The sequence below is a fragment of the Rhinopithecus bieti genome, unplaced genomic scaffold, assembly GCF_001698545.2.
Source record: "Rhinopithecus bieti isolate Rb0 unplaced genomic scaffold, ASM169854v2 scaffold_25940, whole genome shotgun sequence".
NCBI classification, from domain to species: Eukaryota; Metazoa; Chordata; class Mammalia; order Primates; family Cercopithecidae; genus Rhinopithecus; species Rhinopithecus bieti.
This window is the reverse complement of record NW_016811810.1, coordinates 3,318,382-3,335,679: the sequence shown is the minus strand read 5'-3', so window position 1 is coordinate 3,335,679 and position 17,298 is coordinate 3,318,382. Positions and strand designations below refer to the sequence as shown.

The window sequence follows — 17,298 nt, the reverse complement described above, 5'->3', positions numbered from 1 at the left end:
CCCCGGAACCCTGAGAGGAGGGGGGTTCGGGAGTCTCCCTGGAACCCTGAGAGGAGGGGGTTCGGGGGGTCTCCCCGGGACCCTGAGGGGAGTGGAGTTCTAGGGGTCCCCCGGGACCCTGACGGGAGTGGAGTAGGGAGTCCCCGGTCCCCGAGAGAAGCTGGGTTCGGGGCTCTCCCCGGGACTCTGAGCGGGGGTGGAGTTCCCAGGGGAGCGGGGACACCCCATCCAGGAAGCGGGCGCACCCCCAGGTGGCGTCCGGGCGGCCCGAGCAGCTGCGGAGGAGGCTGCCGGCCGCGCTGCCTCCGCTGGGCCCCGGCAGACTCCAGTCTCACGCCTGGGTCCGGACCCGCCTCAGAAACTGACCTGCGTCCCTCGGGGCCTGCCCTGTCGCGACCGCCGCCTCCAGCGAACCGCGCCTCCGTCGCGGCCGCCCCACCCGCTTTCTGGAACTTTCCGGGCCCTCCGCGGCCGCACAGCCCCGCCCCCTGCCGCGCCCTCAAAGCCCGGCCCCGCCCCAGGCTCCCGCCCATCCGCCCGCGTTCACAGGCGGGCAGCGGGCCTGGGCTCCGGGGAAACTATTCCTCCCAGAAATCCGCACACCGGGCTCCAGCCACACTCCCTTCAGGAAGGCCACGGGGAATGTTCCGGAAGCCCACGCCCCTGGCTGCTGGAGAAACGGGACAGCGGCCGCCCTTGGCAGCCTGTAGGCACCACCAGGCCCTCCCTGCCCTCAAGGTCCCAGTCCCCCCACCTCGTTCCCGGACCCTCCCTCTAGGTGGTCCTGCCACCACCATAACCCCGGGGACCCCGGGAGCCCCTCCGCTCGGGGCCCAGGGTGTGACCCCGTCGCCTCCGGAGCTGGTCCTGTCCCTAACCCTGACCGAAGCCAGCTTGAGCGGTGCCCTTGCCCTTCAGCCCCGCCAGCGCCCGCCTGTCCAGAGGTTTCAAGGGGAGACCTGCTTGAGCTCCTGCCATTTTGCCTTCAAGCTGTGTGTGGCCAGTGACCGCTGGCTTCACGCGAGCATCTCCTGCACAGTGTGGCTTGCCTCTTGTCGAAGTCATATAAAATAGATGAATTTCTGACATTGAAATGTTTCACTTGGGAGAAAATAACTGCAATTAGGGGCATGGGGGCAGACTGGCTGGCCTTCAGTATGTCCAAAGAACAAAGAAAAGGCTTTTGTAAATTCGCGGTGGCTCACGCCTGTAATCCCAGCACTTTGGGAGGCTGAGGCGGGCAGATCACTCCAGGTCGGGCGTTCAAGACCAGAATGGTCAACATAGTGAAACCCCGTCTCTACTAAAAATACAAAAATTAGCTGGGCATGGTGGTGCATGCCTGTAGTCCCAGCTACTCGCGAGGCTGAGGCAGGAGAACTGCTTGAACCTGGGAGGTGGAGGTTGTGGTGAGCCGAGATCACGCCGTTGCACTCCAACCTGCACAACAGAGCAGGACTCTTATCAAAAAAAAAAAAAAAAAAAAAAAAAAAAAAAAAAAAAAAAAAAAAAAAAAAAGAGAGAGAGAGAGAGAAACTATGTCTCTTTTTTATGAAGAAGAGGAGAAACGGTACATATTGCTGTCTGAGTTTCATTGGCACTAGTAGGATTGGGGAGCTGGCAATCTCTGGTTGATGAGTGAATGAATGACAGCAGTGGGTAAACCGAGGCTCAGAGTTGCAGCAGGTGGTCTCAGTAGCCAGGCCTCAGAGAAGTACATTCTTGGAGCAACGTTTTCTACCCTGAGTGCTTAATGGTCTCCCCACGCGGCACTCTAATTTAGTTGGGTGTGACAAGGGTGACCCAGTATGTTTGGTCCCTCACACCGGTCACACCGAATCCTCAGCTCGGACGGTTTTCCCATGCTAGGCTTTGACTTTCCCCTTGAACCCATCCCACACACCTGTTCCTCCCGGGCCATTGGCTTATGATGGAGACCAGTGGTGTGACTGCAGCAGGCTCCTTCTAGGGGCACTTTGTCTCCTGGGATCTGCCACACTTTTCGCCCTTTTCGGAATTTCAGTTCATGCGGGCCTTGGTGAGTTCACATCTGTCCAAAGGCCTTTCAAATGTGACCTTTAACTCTGTGGATTGATCTCCCTCCCTTCCCAGATCCACTCGGGCCTGGCCAGCAGGATCATTATATGCTGAATGTCCCTACCTGGCAATCCTAAAAAGTTCTGCATTCTACTGTCAGCCTGTTTCACTCGCCCACATCATGGCAAAAGCCCTGAGAGTCCTGCACCAGGAGTGAGGGAATAGATACTGGTCCTCCAGAAATTTCCTTCAGATTCAATACCTTTAACCAAGAGACTCATCCACCACCCCACCTTTGGCCCACTTCCAGTATTCCCCAGTTGAAATTACGATCCATACTTGCAGTTTAGTTCCTCCAGGCTGGCACATGTAGTAAAGATCTGACCCTTTGAGGCCTGTGTTGGGGCTATAGAGGCTCCCTACCCTGCAGAGGTGGGTGCTGTGGCAGCTTTGGGGCCCCTGGCACATCTCCCTCTTCCATCTCCTTCTTCAGGAGCCGTGTCAACATCCTCATCCAGTTAGGTGAGTTGCCCTCTCCTGCCTCCTTATTTCCCCCATAGCTTCAGCTTTATCTAGAGGTGGGAAGCTTTCTCCCGCCGTCTGGCCCATGTGCATAGTTGTTGGCTGTCTGACTGCCAGTGGTGACTGATGGCTGCCTCCTGAAGAGGTGCCATGACCAGGAACCTCCAGCCGTGCACATCTGCCACCATCTGGAACAATGGACCTGACTTGGTCATCATAAACCCGGCCTTGGATTCCCATAATTGGGGCATGACCAGTGATTCTGGGGTTGTTCCATTCAGTGGTGAGCAGGGTGTGGTGCAGGGCCAGCCGGTGGGCCCCTTGCCTTTACTCCAGGCAACAGGCAGTCATCATGTCATCCTGAAGGGTCACTCCAAATAGTTGGCAACTGATGCCAGTGAACCCCCACATTGGGACTTAGCTTGGAAGGGTTCTTGTCTTCACCCCGGAAAGAATTCAAGAGTGAGCTGACAGTGGAAGAAAGTTTCCTAAAGCAACAGTGTACAGTGAAATGGATAGTAAAACTTATAAATTATAAATCCCTACAAAGACTGATCATGACTAAGACAGAAGACACAAATTATCAATAGCAGGAATTAAAAAGAGGACATCTCTAAATTTAAAACATAAAAGATAACATCTAAGGCTAGGCAAAAAGTTCTTAAAGTTACACCAAAAACCAAATCCATAAACGGAGCAATTGATAAACTGGACTTCACCAAAGTTAAAAGTTTTGCTTTGCTATTGACTGTTATTAGGATGAAAAGAACAGCTACAGACTAGGAGAAAATATTTACAAGCCACAATCTGACAAAGAAGGTTTACCTAAAACATATAAAGAACTCTTAAAACTCCACAGTAAAAAAAAAAAAAAATCAATGAGAACATGGATGAGACATATAAACAGACATTTCATCAGCAAGCAGATATGGGTGGCAAATAAGCACGTTAAAAAATATTCAACATCCTTGTCCTTCATAAAATGCAAATTTAAGCTACAATGAGATATTGCTACATACTTATGAGAATGGCTAGAATAAAAAATAGTGACCACACCAAATCCTGCAAAGGATGCGGAGTAACTGGATCACTCATGCACAGCTGGTGAAAGTTTAAAATGGTACAGCCACTGTGGAAAACAGTTTGAAGGTTTCTTATAAAAATGAATATGCAACTACCATACATTTCATAACCCAAGCTGCACCAGACACTTGGAGAAAGCTTCAGAAACTGGAATCTTACCCCAAGACGCCTCAGGTGACATGGATAGTGGAGGTCTTTAAGGTTTTTAACAGTAAGGACCAGGCAGAGGAGGAAAAAAAGGATGAGAGGATGAAAAGAAGGCAAAATTTTGGCTGCCGTAATTACAGGTCTGCCTCAAGGTGACCCTAGGCAACAGAAACACTCCAGACAAGGGATGACCAGACCTCAACTAGCAGCAATAGGACTGAGGCACAACCAATGTGCTTATTATAAGAAAGAGGGGAACCAGGAAAGGGACTGTTCATTCCATCCTGTGAAATCATGACAGAATGAATCTCCCCAACCCACTCCTCTTGATGCTAGAGTCTTGCATGAAAAGGCCACCCTCTCTGCTGGATGTAGCCCAAGTGCTCTCCCAGTTGCAGTCTTGAAGCGTTCTGTCGGCATCACCACTGCAAAGCCTCAGGTCACTCTCAATGTGGCAGGCAGGAAACTTAAATAACTATTGGATACTGGGACCATCTACTCTGTCCTAACCTAACTTGTGGGACCTCTGCAATGCCAACTGTACGGTGATGGGAATAGATGGCCAGGAGAAGGTAAAATGATTTGCCTTTCCTTTGACTTGTGAAATTGGATTTAAGGGTATTACTAATTCTTTCCTATATGTCCCTGAGTGTCCCCTTCCTTTAATAGCTCATGATTTATTATCCAACCTGGGAGCCTCAGTTTCCTTCCAGGGGAATGCAATATAAATCTCAGTATCTCTGAGAAGAGAATCCATTTACTGGCCCTTCTGGCTCCCAAAGGTCAGAAGTTGCCTCCTGTCTTGGGAGAGATATTATCTCAAGTGGCAAATTTTATATGGGATGCCAGTACTCTGAGACAAGCCATCACTGCAGAGCCTATTAAGATAAAACTTAAGCCAAGCATACCCTACCCATGCAAGCCCCAATACCCTTTGAGGACAGAAGACCTACAGGGAATACAGCTCCTCCTGGGAAAATTCCTACAGCATAGGCCTATTCAGCCCTGCCAATTACCTTGTAATATCCCAATGCTGCCTGTGGAGAAATCGAAAGGGGAGTACTGGTTTATTCAAGACCTTAGGGCAGTGAATGACTCAGTTGTCCCCAGTCATCCTATAGTTCCCAATCTATCCACACTCCTCTCTCAGATCCCTGGGCACACTCAGTTCTACATGGTGCTGGATCTACAGGACACTTTCTTTTGTATCCCATTGAATCCCAAATTCTCCTACATTTTTGCCTTTGAATGGAAGTATCCAGAGACCCAGTAAACTTCCCAATATACCTGGACAGTGCTACCCCAGGGGTTTCAGGATAGCTCCTACCTCTCTGGGCAGGCCCTGGCAAAAGACCTCAGAGATCTTACACTTACGAGTAGAACCTTACTGCAATATGTGGATGATTTGCTTATTGCTAGTGAAGGCTTCCATAGTTTTCAAGAACATACTATTAAAACCTTAAATTTCTTGGCTGAATGGGAATATAAGGTCTTCTCCTTAAAGGCCCAGATCTCCCAGACACAGGTTTGATACCCAGGGTACATACATACCCCAGAAGCCAGGATGCTTGCCCCAGACTGAAAGCAGGCCATCACTTCACTACTAGTCCCTGGTAGTAGAAGACAGCTGCATGGATTTCTGCAGATGGCTGGCTTCTGCTGGGTTTAGATCCTAAACTTTGGCCTCATACTTAAACCCACTCAAGTGCGGAGAAAACCAACCATCCCACTGGGTAGAAGCCTGTCAGCAAGCGTATGAAACCCTAAAATCTGAGTTAGGAAGGCCTCTGCCCTAGGACTCCCAGATTTGTAGAAGCCTTTCTTCCTATCTGGAGTCCATCCAATGGCCAGTGGTTACTTTTCAAAGCAATGAGACCCAGTAGCCCAGGGAAGGCCCAGCCGACTTAAGGCAGTGGTGGCCACCAGCCTCCTGGTCAGAGAGGCCTCCCAACTCACATGAGGCCAACCCCTTCAGGCTGACACTCCTCACCAGGTCCCGAATGTGTTAGAAATAAAAGAGCCCCACTGGCTGGGGAAGCCCAACTTTATAGCAGGCCCTGCTGCTAGACACCCTCGACTGAACCTTAAAGGTGTGTTAGACCTTGAATCCTGCCGCCCCAGTTCCCTCACCCACTTCAGAGACACAAACACACTTGTGTAGACACTTTAGACCAGACCTATTCTAGCCAAATGGACCTGCAGGACTCCCCGTTAGAAAATACAGACAAAGAATTGTTTACATCTGGGAGTGGCTTTGTAGAAAATGGAGTCTGGAAGGCAAGCTATGCTGCTATTGGCCTGAACCATGTTGTAGAAGCAAAAGCCCTTGCCCCAAGCACTTCCACTCGGGAAGCAGAGCTCAGATCCCTAGTCAGGACTCTTTAACTCAGGGAAGGAAAAAGACTTAATGTATATCTTGCCTCTGAGTATGGATTCCTAGTGTGTGGAACGAGGAGATTGTGGAGTGCTAGGAGCTCCCCCACAAAACATAAAAAAGTGATTCTGTCCCTTCTTGAGGCAGTTCAGCTCCCTGCCCCCAGCAGGCAATTCTTTAACCAGCCAAGGAGACAGCTGAGCTGGTGAAGCTGCCAAACAGGCGGCTCAGACAGAGTGGCTTGGACCCTTGGCTCCTGTAACCTATGTTCCCACACTAGGAAGGAGGGGCACTGGGAAAGGGACTGCTCATTCCATCCTAGGAAGCCGGGACAGAACAAATCTACCCAACCCGCTCCTCTTGTTACTGGCCTCTTCCTAGCCATTTTCTTCTAGACAAAGACTTAAATCAGGCTGTAAAATACATCATTAACTTGGGACAAGTTCAGCAGGCAATCTCCCGATATGATAATAAGATGTGACCTCAGCCAGGTCATGGAGTTTCAGGTCATTTCCCTGCTAGCCCAAGTGCACAGGTCCTACTCAAGACATGGCGAGAAGGAAACCCAGAGGCTCAGTTCACTGAGAGATGAAAGAGTCCATACCAGGTTTCCTTGGCCACTGCAACAGCTGTACAGTTGGAAGGACTTGTCTCTAGAATAAAATCTTTTGCTTCCAATGGACAACAAGCCTGCTTGGAGAAAACAGTCTACTCCTGTAAACCTGTAGAAGACCCCAAGTATTTGTTCAAGAAGCTGCCTCTGGAAGACAGCAATGGTTAAGTAACATCCTTATATACATGATATATACCATATATAAATGATATATACCAGGGGATATGCAGACTATCATCAGGACCCTGGCTTGCTGCCCACCAACTGCACAATTCATAACCTGAACCTCACCATTCTCAATGACACCAGGGGACATTCGAATTTGTGCTCCTCTTGGAATTGTTTTCCCTTGAGGCCACCCTAATAACCTCCTGTGGTTCACTGCCTGCTTTCCCTATACTTTTCCTCTGTTGGCTCAGGCCTATTCTTGCAGAGACAATGTATGATTCACAGATGAATGTGCCTTGGGATTGATAGGGATAAATGGAGTAACCACAACTGCACTCCCCAACATCAGGCCTCTGTCTAAACAAGGCAAGGCCTTGGCATGGTGCTAGCAGGAATAGGCCTGACTATTGGCCTAGCAGCCCCTTGGAGAGACCTGACATGACAGATTGGTCATGTAGTGGACCAGGCTGGGCAGGCTCTAGAAGGCGTGAAGCCCTCCCTCAATTCTCTCAGTAACGCGGTGTTGGATAACCATTGGCCCTGGGTTACCTACCGGCAGAACAAGGAGATGTATGCATAGTCACGAACACCTCCTGCTATGCTTAGATAAATACTACAGGGCAAGCAGAGGTGAACAGCCAAGCAATCTACAATCAGACAACGGGGCCCAGCAGAGGAGTCAGTTCCAACTGCTGCCTCAGCACCTCTCTCTCTACAAGCTGGTTTCTTCCTTCCTTAGGACCATCGGCAGTTATCCTTCTTTTGATTTTTGGACCATGCTTGTTTAACTTCCTGGGAAACCTTTTGTGTTCTAGATTGCAACAACTTTACTGACCGTGCATGTTTCCAGTGTGTTCCAGAAGCCCTCAGCCCTAGCACATCGGCCCCTTAAGCTGCAGGAGAGTTCTATTCCTCTCAGATAAAGGTAAAGGTGTAGGAATGACACTTGCCTTCAGCAGGAAGTAGCTCCAGAAGAAGAGACGTTTGCCCAAAATCCCTTAAGATGAAGATGAAATGTCTCAGGGGGAATGAAGCAGGTTGGTTGACTTCCTGTGGTGACCTGGTCTAAGGGAGAAGAACAAAGCCCCTTACTCAAGCTCTAGCTCACCTGACTTTCAGTCAATCAGCCCCCTGAAGTAGGGGGCTAGGGACTTACCTGAAGCCCTGCGTATGTAGTTAGACTTAAATTCCAACCTGGAGTTACCCCTTCCTCATTTTAATGCTAAAAATCACACCCGGAGGTGGAGATTTAAATTGCTGATGCCACATGCCATGTATGAAGAAGCATGCCAGCCACTGCATCAGTGCTAGAAAAACACCCCCTCTGCACACCCTGACGCCCACCTACCTTGCTGGGAGAAAATGGAATCCAGGCCGAGAGCAAACCCCAGCCAAAGATGTGCAGCCTCCAACCAGGCACCGGCATGAGGTGGCCAGGTAGGGGCACGGAGGGTGTCTGCTGGCATGGTTTTATTAGATCTGCATGAGTATTGCCAAGGTTGGCTGCCCAGGGCCCCTGTTGTAAGGAGGATGACGGTGACCTGGACGGCAACCAAAGACCTCACACTGGGAGAGCACAGCCAGGCTTAGGAGCAGGATTCTGTTCCAGTGCTCCTCAGTAGGCCTTCTACGCTACCTGGGACTACGGGAAGCACGTTTTCTGTGCAGGAGCCATTTCCCACCATCTCAGGCCTGCATTCTTATCACCCCCATGGCCCCCAAGCTGTGTGCCCTTCCTGTGAAAGCTGCTGGCCCTCTGGATGCCAGTCAAGGCTACTGTGGCGAATACCCAGCACAGTGTCCAGCATGTAGGAAGTAAATAAATACTTGCAGAACAAATGAATAAATGAATGCTTTACCTTATATGACCTCATACAGGCTGTAGTGTAGGAGCCTTACCTGCTTCCTGCTTGCAATCCCAGAGACCTGCCAGGGTCCCAGTGTTAGGACAAGCCCCAGCCCACATGCCAGCCCAGCCTCTGCAGCAGAACCAGCACGGTGGTGCTTCCCCCGGGCATTCCAGCCTCCGGAGGCAGCTGCAGGCCCCCTGGGCCCACATGGTCCCAGAGCCCTCCAAGCACCAGGCTCTGGGCGGAGTCCTGCAGGCTCAGGGAAAGTGCTTCCTTTCTGCCGAGTGGACTCAGCACATTGGGAGTGGCCTTCCACTGCGAGAGGTGGAGCAGTGGGACCCGAGGCCACCGGCGTGTGTCCACTGAAAAGCGGCCTGCCTGCTCCCTCGCTGACTGGGATGGGTACCTGAGCTCACAGATGCAGAGCTCTGGAAATGGAGACCCTCAGAGCCATGCTGGTGATGCTACCTGAGGGCCTCCTCAACTCCAGCCCCTGCTGGCATCCTCCAAACTGAGAGGATCCTTCCTCCAGGAGGAAGAGATCCAAGGGAAATCCCACACCTGCTCGACCCACTCTGTCCCCAGCCTACGCCCTCTCCCAACCTGGCAAAGGGGTGTGAACTCAAGGTCTAGGCCCAACAGAGGAGCCCCACACCGCTCGCAAGCGTGACCTTGCCTGTCCCTTTGCTCTCCCAGGTCCCAGTGAGGCTCTGCACCTGGACTGGGCAGGAACGGCCTTCTGCAGGCTGACTTTGCTCGATGGCCCCGCACCCTCCCTCTGGGCTCCTGCACCCTATGCTGCTGCCCCCACCTGGGCTGTAAGCCCCACCCCTTGTGCCTCAGCCATCCCTTCTGACTGACCTTGCTGTGGGCAGGCTTTCATGGGGTCCTTCTGCACATGCAGGATTTGGCCCAGCCCCGGCACAGAGCCCAGCCAGCCTGTCTGTGACATGGGGCCGTGGGGAGGGGAGGGAATGAATGAATGACTGAACCAAGGACCCACCATGGGCAGGACTAAGCTGTAGAGAGGCAGCACTGCCCTGCTTCGAGGGATCTTAGGCTCCAGAGCCAGGTGCAGAGCCTGCAGGGCATCTTGGTTTCTGACCCTAAGGGTTGCAGGCGTGGCTTCCCTTCATGGGTGAGGTTGTATCTGGAAGATACAGCAGAGGTTTGCAGGGTGGGCCCTAGGAAGGCCATTGGGGAGGCTGGGCACTGGCCCAGCTTGCACCTAAGGTCACGACAACTCCGCACCTACTTATCCTCAAAGCCAAAAGAACCCCAGGAATTCAGGGACAAGAGGGCTCTGGGTGGTGTCATGGGAGGCTTCCTGGAGGAGGCAGAGGAGAGAATCTGAGGAGAGGGTAGAATGAGGGAGACCTGCAGGCAGGGCACAGTCAGTGGCAGTGGCAGGCGCCTGAGCTTGGCCAGCATCCAGGTATGGGTGTTGTGGGACTCACTGTAATAGGAGTGTGCTCTGGCTACTACCTGTGAGCCAGGCTTTCCTGGGGGTGGGCTGTGGGACTGCCCGGAGGGTTTCCAAGGCCCATGAGAGCTGGAGGCTGGGGTAGGCAGGCTTTGTGGCATGAGCTGGTGAAGAGGCACCCCTGCCAAGCTACTCACCGCTCCACACTACCTCCTGCCTCAGTTTCCCCAAGGTGCTCAGGACAAGAAGCACCTTGTGCAGAAGAAAGCCCTCCTGAGGGGGTCCCTCTGTGGGCAGACGTGCTGTCAGGCAGACCACCTCCTGCCCTCAGGGCCCTCAGCAGACAGGGCCGGCTCTCAGCCTGCAGACCCAGCCCAGGTACCCACTTGCCTGCCCTGGGTCACACCCTTGATCCAAGGGGTGTGCACCTGGCCTCCCCTAGATGTTTTGGCCTTGTCTACAGAAGTCATAGTCCCTTCGGGAAACTCCTGAATTTGTCGCAACTGGGTAGAGTCCATCTCCGTACTCTCCTCCCACCAGTGCGCAGCATCCCACCCCTGCCCCTCCTGTGAGTTGTACCTCTGGCCTTCGGTGAGGTGTGGCCATGATCCAGCTGCCGGTGTGGCCAGGGACATTCATTCAGCAACGGTGACAGCTGTGTCTGAGGGTCCCACAGAAGTGCGAGGTGGGATGCCACTCCAGGGGTCCCCAACAGGCAGCAAGAGTGGGTGGCCTCACAAAGCCGGTTCAGTTTGGGGACTTCTCTCGGGAATACTCCTGGAGAGGCCACAGCCCCCACCCCATCTCTTAGCCATGTCCTCCTCCTGCCCACCTCCTCCAGGGCGTCCCCCAGCCAACCTGGAAACAAGGACTGCGACTCCTGTCTCCTGGCCCAGAAGGCAGCTGGGGTCTCTGGGGACAGCCTGCTGGGCTGCGCCTTACCCTCCCCAGGCCTGTGAGGGGCACGGCGACTGTCCTGGCCCGCCCGGGCTGTGCCTCAGGCCCCAAGCCTATGCAGCCTCTGCGGCTGCCTGCCGCCCTCAAGGGTCTTTCTTAGCTGGGCTAGGGGGAACAGGACACTTAGCCGTTTGCTTCCCGGAAGCCCAGCAGAGGCTTTGGGGCCCAGCACTATTGGCAGCCTCCCCCTCAGTACAACTTCCCCTTGGCACCCAGGCCCTCTCTCTTCTCCCACCCCCTCTCGCTCCCAAACTGCACAGCTCTTGGCACCCCCTTCTTACCACCCCCAGCACTTGGCAAACACATCCAGAGGAGGCCTTTGCTAAAAGGAGTCTGGGCCATGGGTCGGCACGGCCCTGTGGCGTCCACCAGAGGAACCCTGGCTGCAGGCTCCTCTCCCTCTTGCTGCAGGGTCACTGACTTCTAGGCATCTGGAGTGAGGGTCTCCAGGGAGGTCATGCAGGCCAGAAATTGGGAGCCTCATGAAGGACTCTGAGAGGGTTGAGTGGTTCGCTCAGGCCCCACATCCACAGGGGTGGACTTAGACTTGAATCCACTGCCCTGGGCTTCACCAGCCAGTTCCCCTTCCGGGAGCGAGAGCCCCACCCCGAGGCTGAACCAGTGAACTCAGGATCTGAGTGGACTTTGGGACCTGCCCTCCAGACTTGGGCCTTCAAAAGTTTCAAACACTTTCCAGCCTATGGGCTCTCATTTCACCAACAGAACCCCCCGGCTGGCCAGTAGAGCAGGCAGCATTAGCCTATTTTTCAGGCAAGGTGAGTCTGTGGAGAAGAGTGGAAGATGGGAGACTGGGGCCAGATCTGAAGCCTGTGGGCCCCAGAACCACCGAGACCGAGAACCACCAGTCAGGTCCTCAGGAGGACGGAGCATGGCCAGGTTGCAGATTACTCTCGGATGATGCTCATGGTTCCCACGGTCTGCTGGGCCCCGGCCCAGCCCCCACAGCCTGCCAGGGCCCGTGAGCTGCGCGACTCTTCTAGATGTGTTTTCTGGGTGCTGGGAGTGGTACAAAGCGGGTGCCGAGAGCCGCGCAGTTTGGGAATGAGAGGGAGAGGCCAGCAGAGGCAGGTGGGATGGTCCCATCCTGCAGGTGAGGAAACTCGAGGTCCTGCACAGTATCGGGGAGCAGCGGGCGGGCAGCAGAGGAGGCTCTGTGGGGTGCCCAGTGAAGCCGGCCAGCCACAAACCTCCTCCTCACCATCTTCCCCGGCTCCACGGCTCCCTGGGCCCAGGTCCCTCTTGCCCCCTGTTGTCCTAGGTGACTTGGATCAGGCCCCCACAGCCAACACTTCCTCTTCACAGCACTGTTCCTCTGTTTCTCTGGGGTTTTCCTTGGTCCCAGGACTCTGCCAGACACACACATGCCCTTTTAATTCTGGGGACAACTTGGGGCTGAAGGGATCATGATCCCCACTTCATGGATGAAGAGTGCTAGGAGAGGAAGGAGACGGCCACGCAGCCCACACTGCAAAAACCTGGTCTGCCAGAGCCCAGAGCCAGGCATCTCAGCACACAGTGTGGCCATGGCAGGGGAGCCGCAGGCCCTACCCTCCTCCTGCCTGGTCCATTGAATCTGACCCCCCAAAGCCGCTGGGCCTCCCTGGCCCTGCTCTTGATGAGATGCAGCGGGGTGGCTAAGCTCTGGAATGGCCCTCATCTTCCCTCTGGGGGCAGGACAGCTTCCTCCCTCCCTCCCACACTAGCCTTGGTCAGTCGTGGGGGAAGCACTCGGGGGCTGGACCAAGCCTGGTGTGCTCCGGGGTTGGTGTGTGAGTGCAGTCCGAATAGTGTGCAGGTGCGTGCACAAGTGTATATGTGCTTACAGGTGTATTCACATGCAAATGTGTGAATGTGAGTGTATGTGAGTAAATGCAAATGTGTGCGTGTGTGTGTGTAAATGTTTGAGTGTCAGTGTGTGAAAGAGGATGTGTTATGTGTGAGTGCACATGTGAGCCAGTGTGTGTCACTGTGATGTGTGAGTGTGCTTGTGTGTGTACGTGTGTGAGTAGATGTACGTGTGAATATGCTTGTGTGAGTGCTTCTCTGTGTGTGAGTGTACTGTATGAATGCATTGTGTGTGTGAGTGTGCATGTGCGGGAATGTGTGTACCTGTGTGTGTGTATGTCTGTATTGCGAATGTGTCTGTGAGTGTGCACGTTTAGTGCAGTGTGTTTTTGTGTGGTGGTGCGTGTGTGTCTGTGGTGTATTTTGTCGTGAGTGCACATCTGTAAGTGTGTATGGTGTGCATGGTGTATGCTATGCTTGTGAGTGCATGCCTGTGTGTGGTGTGTTGCATTGTGTAGGAGTGTGTGTAATGTGCGCATGTGCTTGTGTAGTAACGTTATGTGTTGTGTAATGTGCGTCTGTGTGTGTTATTTTGTGTGAATGCGTGCATGTGTGCATGGTGTGAGTATATGTGTAGTTGTGGCCTGTGCTTTGTGTGTGAGTACATGTCTGTGTGTCTGGTTGTGTATTGAGTGTGTGTGTATGTATTGTATATGCGTGTTGGAGGACAGGAAGAGGAGGAAGAGGTGCAGGGCTGAAGCTGGGGGGTCTGCAGAGCAGATGGGGCTGTGGGGTAGAGGGGTTTTGGGTTACTGGATGCTGTGGGTTCACACCAGATGCCAAAGCAGGATTCCATGTGCAGGAACATTTTGCCAGAAACGCCTGTGAAGGATGAGAGGGAACAGGAGTGGGAGGCGAGAGCTGTGGGACACTGCATAGCTCTGACAGTCACAGAAGGAGGGGGGCCTCCTGGATGGCGGGGCCATTCTGAGATGTCAGCCAGCCTGAGACGTCCCAGCCAAAGCTGCCCTAAGAGGAGGCCACAGAGGAGCAGCCCCCGCCATGCCCCATCATCAGCTGGGAGCACCCTAGGGCTGGCAGGTGGGGCCAGCTCCTCCCCTCGGCTGAAGGACCCCGAGGGTGCACTGCCAGGGCTGCCCAGCGGGGGTGCTGGTGGTTCAGTTATGAGTTTGGCTCCATTCCCACCCTCTGTACTTGGTTTCAGAGGCAACTCTGCAAGCCACATTTGCACTTTGCCAGCGGGGGCTCCAAGAGGCAGCCTGAGTGATGGTGAGCTGGAGGCTGTCCCTGGGCACCACCTTAAACAGGGTAACTCATCTATCTCCCTGCCAGGCTGTGGTCAGGGGGGTGCTGAATTTCCATCCCACATCGTGGGCAGAGAACTTCAAGGCAGTGTGCTCGGAGACAGAAGCCCTTGCGGATGTTCCCTGCCTGGCTGGTGAGCTCCTAATACCCTTCCGGGGCCACCTCCAGTGCCCCCAGTTGTAGGCCCTGCAGGAGCAAGCCGTGGCTCAGCCCCAGTCTGCAGGGAAGGCAAGCCGAGCTGTCCCAGGTGAGCCCTGAAGCCTGCTGGGAGCTGAGAGGGAAGCCTAGACACCCTTGTTTATCTAGTTTGCCACCTCCTTGCTCCTGGAAAATACCAGCCGCACCCCACACTGAGGAACAAACGTATCCCTGCCTCCTGGCTCCTGGCTGACTAGATCAGGTAGAAACATGTGCACCTGCCTGCCTGGGAACCCAGTGTGAATCATCTTTGTCCTCCACCTCCCCACCCCAGTCTCTGCTCCCAAAGGAGCCAGCACAGCTCAGGGAGGGGCCGGCCTGGACATGCCTGGGCAAGCATTCATGGTGCAGCTGTGTACCACACTCAGTGAGCCTGGAGCCCAGAGGCTGGGATCCTTCAAAATGGCTTTCCGAAAGCTGGTGTACTCCCTGCTCCAGGAGGCCAGAGGCAGCAGGGAGAAAGGGGTTGCAGGGACAAGGTTCTTGGTGAGAAGGAAAGAGGGGAAGAAGCAGGGTGGCCAAGAGCAGGTGCTGGGACACCTTGCAATGCCCAACTTTTTCCTGGTGGCTCCCCGGCTCATGCCCCTTTAAGAGCCCCGTAAGCCTGAGCCCCCAGCTGCTCTCTGATCCCTTTGTGAAGTGTTCTGTGTCTCTGAGCAAACTGGCATTCCTTTGCTTCCCCCAAACTCTGTTCCTAGATCCGAATACATCCTCCAATCATGATGACCAGGGCCAGGGCTCAGAATGTGAGCAGTGGCGGCCCGAAATAATGGAAAGGATCAGAATCCAGTCTAAATTTATTCAAGTGCAAAGTTGAGAATGACCATCTAGGTAACACAGACCCCAAAAGAATGAGGCCAGTGCTCCGAAGCTGAAAAGTTAAGGTCTTGCTTTTATATACAGATAAAACAAAGGCATTTAACAGGCTTCCCATTTTTTTTTTTTTGGTCCAAGGCCAGTTTATGAGATACAGCAATTTGATTACAACTTGTTTTCCTTTTCCAGTTTAAAAGTATATTTAACATTCCATCTTAGACAATGTGATAGTCATGAAGTCTTTGTCTAGGAGAAGTAAAAGAAAAGTCAGTCTATAGTGAGATCAACAGTGAAGAAGGAAGTGGTCCTCTCTGGTACCCTGTTGTCTTTTACAACATACTGCGAAATGATGTAGGTAAAGGGGGGGCTGATATAATGAGAAGCACAGAGGTTACTGCTGCCTGTTTACATGATTCAGGTCCTATAGTCACACTCCTTTAAGTCTCAAAATAATTTAAAGTTTCAACAGGTTTGATTTTGAATTACTTAATGTTTACAGCAGGATCAGCATTAATGTATGTCCAGAGTCAGGCCACAGTGTGGGGTCACACTCCAGACTCAGCCTGTGACCACAGTCAGAGATCAAAGTGTGTCCAGAGTCATGCATAGTGTGAGAGCATGACCCAAAGTGTGGGAACAGGTCTCAGTATGTGATCAGAATCAGGGCTCAGTGTCAGATCAGGGCTCAGTGTGTGACCAGGATTGGGGCTCAATATGTATCCAGGATCAGGGCTCGATATGTGTCCAGAGTCAAAACAGAATGGAAGCATGATCAGGGCTCAGCGTACAGCCAGGGTCAGAGCTAAGTGTGTGTCCAGGGTCAGGGCTCAGGGTGTGACCAGGGTCTAGGTTCAAGCCATGCCTGTGAGAACATCTACTGTGGAACGATGATTGAAGGGCATGAACTGTGGCCTTAGCTTCATTATCTTGGCATTTTATCTCCTGAGACAAGCCATTCCCAGGTCTTCTTCAAGCTACCAAAGACAGAACGGTACTGCCTGCATGGCAAAACAAGACCCAAGATGTGGTCTTCTGGGGACCAGGACAACAGCTGCTCTAAGCAAGACCAGCCCATGTGGCCTCGGAAGTGTGGCGATTGCCCTGAAGAGCTCTGCCAGCCACACAAACCCCACCATCGAGCCCCTCACTTCTATAGGCATTGCCACATTTTTGATAGAAACTTACTACTTTTATAATTGTTTTAGATTTACAGAAAAGTTGCCAAAGGCATGCATTCCCATGCCTGGTTAATTTGCTGTTTTTTTTTTTTTTTTTTTTTTGGTAGAGATGGGATCTCACTATGTTGCCCAGGCTTGTCTCAAACTCCTGGGCTCAAGTAATCTTCCCACCTCAGCCACCCAAAGTGCTGGGATAATGGACGTGAGCTACCTCATCCAACCGAAATCTCTATTTCTTTCTTTCTTTCTTTTTTCTTTTCTTTCTTTCTTTTTTTTTTTTTTTTTTTTTTTTTTTTTTTTTGAGTGCCCTAAACCCTGGAATGCTGCAACTCTTACAGACTCCTAGATACAAAACTTTGGTAGATTTGGGGGAAATAAAGGAGAATTCCCTGGGTTACCAGGTAAAAAGTCTCTCTCTTCCTTCTCTTTCTGGCAGAGGAAGTCTGCCAGACTGACCAAGGCTAGTGTGGGAGGGAGGGAGGAAGCTGTCCTGCCCCCAGAGGGAAGATGAGCCCATATCTCATCTTGAATTCCCACGTGTTATGGGAGGGGCCTAGTGGGAGGTGATTGAATCATGAAGGCAGGTCTTTCCCATGCTGCTCTCATGATAGTGAGTTAAGTCTCATGAAATCTGGTGGTTTTAAAAATGGGAGTTTCCCTGCACAAGGTCTCTCTCTTTGTCTGCTGCCATCCACGTAAGACCTGACTTGCTCCTCCTTGCCTTCCACCTTGATTGTGAGCCCTTCCCAGCCATGTGGAATTGTAAGTCCATTAAACTTCTTCTTTTGTAAATTTGGCAG

The 17,298-nt window shown here is 52.7% G+C and overlaps 1 protein-coding gene across 1 annotated transcript in view; it reads right to left on the bottom strand.

Moving 5' to 3' along the window:
• Positions 1–464, bottom strand: part of LOC108544153 (glycosyl-phosphatidylinositol-anchored molecule-like protein) — a 12,525-nt gene extending 12,061 nt beyond the window's left edge. The window contains exon 1 of the mRNA XM_017895115.1: positions 367–464. The gene's annotated coding sequence lies outside the window, so the exon portion shown is untranslated. The remainder of the gene's footprint in view (positions 1–366) is intronic.
• Positions 465–17,298: the final 16,834 nt, after the last annotated feature.